This window comes from Lycium barbarum, chromosome 8, assembly GCF_019175385.1.
Source record: "Lycium barbarum isolate Lr01 chromosome 8, ASM1917538v2, whole genome shotgun sequence".
NCBI lineage: Eukaryota > Viridiplantae > Streptophyta > Magnoliopsida > Solanales > Solanaceae > Lycium > Lycium barbarum.
Window position 1 is genome coordinate 122,301,855 of NC_083344.1, and position 7,735 is coordinate 122,309,589.

The window sequence follows — 7,735 nt, forward strand, 5'->3', positions numbered from 1 at the left end:
AAGCAGAATATCATTTGATCGGAGATAAACACATAAAGTTTCTTTCTTAGTACTGTTATCCTTTGCCAACATGTTCTATTGTTTTCAGGAAACTGGCAGATTACAGGTACTTGTTGCATGCTTAAAAGGTTAAGAGTGTTGAATCACTAGAGAGTGTCAACATTTCCTCAACTAGTCTAGAATCTAGATATGTTCTGTTGGTAAGAACAGAAACATGGGATTGGAACTTGTTGAGGATAAAGAATAAAATACACAGCTGGTCATACCAAACTCAAAGCAAGCACAAAATTCTTTTTGTAAACGGAACTGGAGTTGAAACAAATGTGTGGCAGTTATACAGACAACGATAGGTCCAGAAAAATGTGAGATAAGCAGATAAGTATTGAAATTAATATAAACACCAGTGAAGAAACCAACAGAGATGAGACTGGTCGAATTGCCTAAAGAACTAAACCGTGATTATGAGAGAATAGCAGTAAAAAAAAGATGCAGTGAATAGTCAACCAAAGTAATAAAAGCAACAGCAAATAGAAGAGTGACAATGAAGACAGTGATGATTAACAAGGGAACACAAGCAAGGAACAACAGACAAATTTAAAAGGAAAGTCACACGGCAACATAAAGGAAACAAGAAGTAAACATGCAGAACATTGAGTGTCCAAGGGAAGCAGCATTCAGGCAGTGTGAGCATAGGGATGACATGCTTGCATTGATAGAAGGCATTTAACAGGAAGTTCGAAACTAGGTAAAAGTTAAGATTCAAATACCTACATAGCTAGTTAAACTTCAGCTTAAATCTTCCACATGATCACATTAAGCTATTTAATGCACGACAAAAGCTATCTAAAGCACAACAGAGACACTGCCAGATCCAGAGTAGCCTAAAACAGGGTACTAACATGAACATCTATAAACAACAAGGAATTATACATACTTAACTGACCATCAACCAAATTAACTAGGAATGGAACCTAAATAAATCCATAAAACTTACTGGATTGAATTATCAACATACAAATGAACAGTATTCAAACTAAACCAAACATGCTAATAGCCTAAACTAAGTAATAACAGCCGCATCCAACAAACTGAGCTAAAACATAATAATGAATAATCTAACAACAATAACTAAGCTAAACGTCAAACTAAACCATATGAGCACGTAAACCTACGAAACTAAAAAACAAAGGGAAAGGAATGGGATTTACCTTCTTCGTGTGCAGTGAACTAGGACGTCGAGGTCTTGGATTTCTCGAACACGAATGAACCCAAACCCGATTAAAGTAACTAAAGTTTCAAACCGAAAAGTGAAAATAGAGTAATATGTTGGCTGTTCTTTCTTTAGAGTGAGGCTATGGCCATAAAAAAAACCCTTAATGGATGATGAAAACGAATATTTATAGGCTGATTTAGGGTTTGCTCGGTTCCAAAATTGGGCGGGATTCGAATTTTGGTTTTTGAAAAAATGAATCAAAAAAATAAACCGTTGAAATCGAGCAAATTCACGTGATTTGATTCGGGGTTACTGAAAATGGTTCGACCATTTATGGTCTGTGAAGATTCGTTGTGTTTTGGAACGAAAAATGGAATTCTCTGCCATTTCAACGCCAAAACAAAGACGGGTGAGCAGACATGAGGACAAATTTTGCATAGAAATGGAACGGATAGGACTGTCCACAGTGAAATGGCGCTTAGGGTTTTTCTAAAAATGGGGAGAGAGAGAGATGAAGAAGAGAGAAGGTGCGGCTGTGTTCTTGTTCTTTTGTTTTTAGGTTTCAACCGATTAAAACAAATAGGCCGGACGGGTCAAAGGCAGGTATGGGCTGGACGAAAGGGATAAAATATGGACTGATTTGGGTTAAATCAAGTGGGTTGGTCGGTTGAATGGAGTGATGGTGAGCTGATGAAAGTGTTTCGTTTGGGCCATGATTGGGCTCAAATGTTGGTTAGAAAATATGGGTTCTTCTTTCTTTATTTAAATTATTTTTTGGGCTTCTAATTTAACAACTAGTACAATATATATTACGTGAAGACAAATAATAATTAGTATGTAGAAAGTAAAGGATTTAATAAAGTAAAATTAATTTAACGAGTACAAATCCTAAAATGAAACGATGACGAACCATTTAAAATTTGTGATAAAGTAATAATAGTAATGTTGATAGTAGAATAGTGAAGATGAAAGTAACGATATCAATAGTAGTAGAAATAGTAGTGAAAATAAAATACTTAGCTCGTTAATAAATTTAGAAACCCAAGGGAATAAATAGGAATAAATGAGGGACGAAATGGGGTGTCAACAACTACTAATGGTCATGTTTTACCTGCGTCTAGTTCTGGTTCAATTGCTTCACTTTCAGATGTCCTCTTTGTTCCGAATTTGACAGCTAATCTTGTTTCTGTTGGACAGTTGGTAGACCAAAATTGTATTGTTATATTCTCACGATTTGGTTGTATTGTTCAGAGTGTGACAACAGGACAGATCATAGCAAGTGGACGTAAGGCGGGACACTTATTTTTCATTAGATCAGTTAGTACTGAGAAGTTTACATGTTTTCTTTCGGCTTTGGTGGATGAAGTTTCTCGTTCGAATAAATTGGTTGCCCGGTGGCATAAAAGGTTGGGTCATCCTCATTCTCACCGCGTAGCTTCTATGCTCAAGTGTTGTTCGCTGCCGGATACACAAGCTCTTGGTGATGTTTCTAGTTTGCTGTGTGAAAGTTGTGCCTCTTCCATAAGTCACAAGCTATCTTTTCCTACTAGTAGTACTAAATATGCTGCACCTTTTGATTTAGTTCATAGCGATGTATGCACCTTCCCTTGTATTGTCAAGACTTAGTTATAAGTATTTTATTTTACTTATTGATCATGCTTCACGTTTTACATGGGTTTTCTTTATTAGAAACAAGAGCGAAGTTCCTACAATTATTATGAATTTTATTTCATTCATTCACACGCAATTTGAAAAGACAATTAAGATTTTTCAATCAGATTAGGGTGGAGAATTTACTTCCACATTCTTGCTTAATTTCTTTAAAAACAAAGGAATTTTGGCTCAACGGTCCTACCCCCATAGTCCGAAACAAAATGGGGTTGTGGAATGTAAGAATAAACATATTTTAGAAACAACGTTAGCTCTATTGTATACTTCTTCCTGTCCTTCTCGGTTTTGGGTTGAGGCGGTTCAAACAGTGGTTTACTTGATTAATAAACAACCTTCTCCTGTTACTAATAATGTTTCTCCTTATCGATGTCTTTATGGCACTGATCCAGATCTTTCAAGGTTGAAGGTGTTTGGTTGTGCCTACTATGTGTTGTTATCACCACATAAGCGTCATAAGTTATCAAGTAAGGCAGTTTGGTGTGCATTTCTTGGGTATAATGATATACAAAAGGGCTGCTTATGTTATGATCAATCTCGTCTTTTGCTACGAGTGTCCCGCCATGTCATCTTTTTTGAAACTATTTTTCCTTTCTAGAATTTGAAGATAGTTTCTAGTAAGAATACTACAGACAAGTTTGTACTTTTGCCCATGGTGGACGACGAAGTTGCTGGTCCGAATGGTCCTCACCCAATTGTCTTTGTCGACGAAGTTGCTAGTCCTAGCTCTTCACACTCTCACGGACCAGCCTCGTCAGAGCTTATATGTACTTCCGCTGACTCTTCATCTGAAGCCTTAACTAGTCCCCCACCTTGACGGTCTTCTCGAATCTCTAATGCTCCAGTTCACTATGGCTATTCTCCCAATTGATATGGCAAGTCTACGCACATTGTGCTCTTCAATCATCATTGGTTTCTATTCAGATTTCAACTTCGTATGCTAAGGCCGTTTTAGACACCAATTGGCAGCAAGCCATGGCTACCGAAATTGAAGCTTTGGAGGAGAATCATACTTGGAGTTTGGTTGATAAACCTCCTGGATGTACAGTTATCGGTAGTCGATGGGTGTACTCAGTTAAGCTTACTGTTGATGGGAAGATTGATCGATATAAAGCACGGTTGGTAGCTCAAGGTTACAAGCAAGAATACGACATTGATTATGAGGAGACATTTACCCTAGTTGCAAAGATGGCGATAGAATGTATTCTGTTAGCTATTGCTGCTGCTCGCTTTTGGCATCTTCATCAGATGGATGTCAAGAATGCATTTCTTCATGATGATTTGGACGAAAGTTGTGTATCTCAAACCACCTCCGGGATATGCTATCCCTCGTTCTAACCTTGTTTGTCATCTTCGGAAGTCTCTTTATGGCCTCAAACAAGCTCCACGGGCTTAGTTTGATAAGTTTCGATCGACAGTATGTTCGGCTAGCTTCTCTCAGAGTTCTTCTGATCATTCACTTTTACTTCGTCGTTCAGTTGTAGGTATTACTATACTTCTCTTGTATGTGGATGACATCATTATTACAGGAGATGATATTGACGGTGCTGCTCAGTTGAAATCATTTCTTCATGCTTCATTTAAGATGAAGGATTTGGGTCCTTTCACATACTTTCTGGGTTTGGAGGTTGGGTATACCCCTTCTGGTATTACGTTGGGCCAACATAAGTATGCGTCTGACGTAGTTGCTTTGTCTGGTTTGACTGATACAAAGGTGGTTCTTACACCAATGGAGGTTAACACCAAGTATGGTAGAGACGATGGTGAGCGTTTTCCCGATCACACACTTTATAGGAGGTTGGTTGGTTCACTTGTGTACTTGATGATGACTAGGCCGGATATCTCCTATGCGGTTCAGCTATTGAGCCAATTTGTTTCATGCCCTACCCGTATTCATTATTCGGCTTTTCTTCGTGTGATTCGATATGTTCGGGGGACAGTTTCACGTAGCTTATTCTTTCCATCAGTTTCTACATGTCAATTAGAGGGGTATTCTGATGCTGACTGGGCTGGTTGTCCCGACTCTAGGCGATTGATTACGGGATGGTGTATGTCACGCCCCGAACCATGGCCTGGACGTAACACGGCACTCGGTACCTGACTACATGTGACCGAGCGAACCACATGACTTGCTAAATCATCATGATGCATAACATAAGCGGAATATAACGTGAATGCATGATGAGCCTTTGTAAAACGTAATAATTCATAATACTTAATAAAGTACTTGTTTAAAACATGAGTGAGCCAAAATGGCTATACGACTCCAAATGTCTGACATAACATAACTGACTGGTCTAGTCTATGAAACCTCTATCATGAGTCTGACTGGAAAACATAATTACTGGGACAAGGCCCCCAGCATACCTTTACATGCAAAACTAAACAGAGAAATACAATGTTTAAACCCCGAATGAGATGGGGCTCACCGATAAGCTGGTACGAGTAAATCCTAATGATCAGAAGCGTCGTCCTGTAACTCCGTACCTGCATCGTGAAATACAGGCCCCCGGGCAATAAAAGGGGACGTCAGCACATTGAATGTACTGGTATGTAAAGCAACCGGAAGAAACAACAGGGGACATGGAATAACATGATAAGAACTGAAACTGGAAACTTGGACATGAACATGAGCATGAGCATGGGTACATATACGTATACATAACATGAGTAAAACATGATAAGTAGGGAGAGCATTTCATAAACCGACATATCATATCATATCATATCACCACGTGGGTACGTGGAGTCTGGTACCTCGCCGGACCAGCAGAGCCCCTATACCTTGCCAGGGTATAAGGTAGTAATTTACCACGTGGGTACGTGGAGTCTGGTACCTCGCCGGACCAGCAGAGCCCTCATACCTTGCCTGAGGTAGTAAGGTACCTGATGGATCCATTCAGTGTAAAATTAAGGTATCGTCTTATCTGGGCGGAGCGATCCTTGTCCTACGGTGGCTCCGTAGTTTCAGGCTATCTGAGCCTTCCCGGTAATTTGTGCAACTCCCAAAAACATGAACATAATATATTTGGCTAAGAAGCCCATGACTTTCGTGAATTTACTTGTACTTGTCTTGAAATCATGATTTCACGAAATGACTTGTAAACATGGGTTCATGCAATAATATTGTAAACATATCCTTGAGTTATGAGTAATACAATAGTTCATAATCATGTATTTGTAGTTGACTTGAAAACATGTTTATGACTTGCAAAATAACTCATGCAGTTTCATATGAACATAATGAGAACACATGAGAAAGAATTCATGATTCATGGATTAAGTTAGGATTCCTAATATCCATAATGGAAGGTTAGGAATACAATAACGAACATAGATACGAAATTCGTGTACATACATACATAATTACGGGCTACCAATATGTTGGATTTAATGCCCTAGGATTTGAACTTCATAGATTTTTACGAAACGGATCATGGGGAAGAACGTAGAGATTCCCACATGTGGATGGAAGTTCTACATACCTTAACCTCCCGCTTTTGAGCGTATCACAATGTCTTTCAATCCCTTCAACTTCAATCTATAGCAATACAAGTCATAGGGATTCTATATTAGCAACCATATCCATGTTTTGTTCATCTAAGCATTTTATCAAACACTTAATAGGCATGAAGCTTTATAACCCTCATAAATGGTGTTTTCTTCACCAAATCCCCATCCTTTTACTTCTAGCTAATTCTACAATCCCATTAGATGTAATTAACATCATTTTTCATCAACCACATGAATACAACAATCCCAAGTCAACAACCCAACAATTCTAGCATAATTCATATAATCATCTTCAACAACCCAATTATTATTCTCCCAAGAATTCATCAATTCACAACTATAAGTGATTAGGGAGTAGAAATATTACCTTTTTGGGTGGTCACCACGAAATCAACACCCCCAAGTCCGATCTTTAGCTTAAAATGACGACCACAACTTGTACTACAAATTATCCTTCACGAACTTTGGGATTCGGGGCCTTAAACTTGGTTGATTCTCCACTTCTTCTCTCTAGATCTCCTCTCTTTCTTTTTCTCTCTCTAAAAATCTGAAAATGAGGGAAATAATGGCTGCTAGGGTAATCATTTTCTTTATATACCAATGGGAAAATGGGTTGACCCAACTTGAAAATGGGTCGGGACTGTTCTGTCTTAAAACGTCCATATCTCCCTATACCGACGTCTCCTGTGAACTCACAACCTATGTTTGGAAAGGTATTTCAATTCTCTACAACTTTCATTCTTTGAGTTTTCCCAAATTCCCAACTTACGATAGGGTTATGGCCTCCCGAAGTCAGTTGACCCGAAACTCAACTGCGGACCAAAACACGCCCATGTTACGGTCCCGTAACACAGGGTACGGACCGTAACGTGGCGTCGTACCTTGATGAAAATTTCCAGAAAGTTTCTGGAAATTTTCCCTGTGTTACGGTCTACTGTTACGGTCCGTAACACAAGGTACGGTCCGTAACACGAAGGGACGGACCGTATCTTGGGACCGTATCCTGGAGTGAATTTCCAGTGAGGTTCTGGAAATTTCGGCCGTGTTACGGCTCACTGTTACGGCCCGTAACAAGAGTTACGATCCGTAACGTCACCGTAACGTAGACGAATTTTCCAGCGAACAGGCCTCAGTCAAATGGGCATAACTCTTTGCACAGATGTCCGTTTAATCCCCATAATATACCGTTGGAAAGCTAGTTAATAGGGCTACAACTTTCACCAAGGAAGTTCTTCCAGATTCACAAAGGATCAAGTAGTTATCGCTGCCCGAAATAGGCCTATCAACCCACTAGAACTTTAATGATATGAGCCTAGACTTAGTTCCAAGGTGCGGGGTGTT

General features: G+C 39.2%; 1 long non-coding RNA gene across 1 annotated transcript; it reads right to left on the reverse strand.

Annotated features, from left to right (window-relative positions):
• Window positions 1-5,069: 5,069 nt before the first annotated feature.
• Window positions 5,070-6,520, reverse strand: LOC132605385 (uncharacterized). The gene is made up of 2 exons (XR_009569167.1): window positions 6,367-6,520; window positions 5,070-5,368 (listed from the first exon to the last, which is right to left on the reverse strand). It is a non-coding gene; the product is annotated as an uncharacterized LOC132605385 (long non-coding RNA).
• Window positions 6,521-7,735: the final 1,215 nt, after the last annotated feature.